Source organism: Acinonyx jubatus, chromosome A2 (assembly GCF_027475565.1).
Source record: "Acinonyx jubatus isolate Ajub_Pintada_27869175 chromosome A2, VMU_Ajub_asm_v1.0, whole genome shotgun sequence".
Classification (NCBI taxonomy): Eukaryota; Metazoa; Chordata; class Mammalia; order Carnivora; family Felidae; genus Acinonyx; species Acinonyx jubatus.
In genome coordinates, this window is record NC_069383.1 from 7,067,246 (window position 1) to 7,068,306 (window position 1,061).

The window sequence follows — 1,061 nt, forward strand, 5'->3', positions numbered from 1 at the left end:
CTGGGCTCCCTCCTCTCCTTGCAGGAAGACTCAGCTCCGCAGGACCCAGAGGCGGAAAGGCAGTCCTTCCATCAGTAGAACACGGAAGGGAGGCTTGAACGAGACACCCCTTGATCTGCAAGGAGACCCCTGCCTTCGCTCGTGCCCCCACTTGTTCGAGCAGGCTCCAAAGCACCTGTTTGCTTTCCGTCAGCCCACGAGAACAGCTCCACTGCGGGCTGGACGCATTCCTGCCCGCCTTGTCCTTCCCCGGCCCCAGCTTCCTTCCACCCAGCAGACCTGCAACATCTTCTCGCCCCACTTCATGACCGAGACATCCAGAGCCGCTCACGTCAGCCTAGAAAGGCACTTAGAATGCTCCAGAACAGCAGTTGCTAAATGCGGCAGCCCAGGAGAATCGTCTGGTGTTTCTGTAATGTGGGTGGATGAAAACAAAGAAGCGTGCTATTGAGAAATGAAGTTCCTCGGGGCCCCAGTAAATCAGAATCTCTGGACTGGGGGCCTGGAGAGTGAGTGAGTGTGTGTGTGTGTGTGTGTGTGTGTGTGTGTAACCACTTTCCCCAGTAATTCTCCTGCTCAGACACAGCTTCAGGTCCACATATCACCTTCACAACACAACACGGTCATGGATTGGACGTTTCTGGTTCTGGGACTTGCACAGGTCAAGGCTTTCCCAAAGGACCACACCCCTCAATCTACCAAACAAGCGCCACCCTGAGGGTGTCATTCGGTGTAGGTACTAAAACTTGAGTCAGGGGGCACCCGGATTTGAACCAGGGACCTCTTGATCTGCAGTCAAATGCTCTACCCCTGAGCTATACCCCCTGGTTTGTTAGGGGCCTAATGAATACCTTTTCACCTGTGTTGCAACACCCACTTCCTCTGCGCACTGGAATGCCTATTAATTTTTAGAAAGTTCTGGAAATATGGAAAGTTTCCCTTCAGGAAATGAGCACCTTTTGGCCCTGCTCTTCCACATAGATGCCCCCTAACTCTGGCTCCCAGAAACTTCTTTGCTCACAATCTTGCAGTCGTAATTTCTCAGCACCACTTTGAAGGCA

The 1,061-nt window shown here is 52.9% G+C and overlaps 1 non-coding gene across 1 annotated transcript; it reads right to left on the minus strand.

Annotated features, from left to right (window-relative positions):
• Positions 1–753: 753 nt before the first annotated feature.
• Positions 754–825, minus strand: TRNAC-GCA (transfer RNA cysteine (anticodon GCA)). Its single transcript has one exon. It is a non-coding gene; the product is annotated as a tRNA-Cys (tRNA).
• Between the last annotated feature and the right edge of the window lie 236 nt (positions 826–1,061).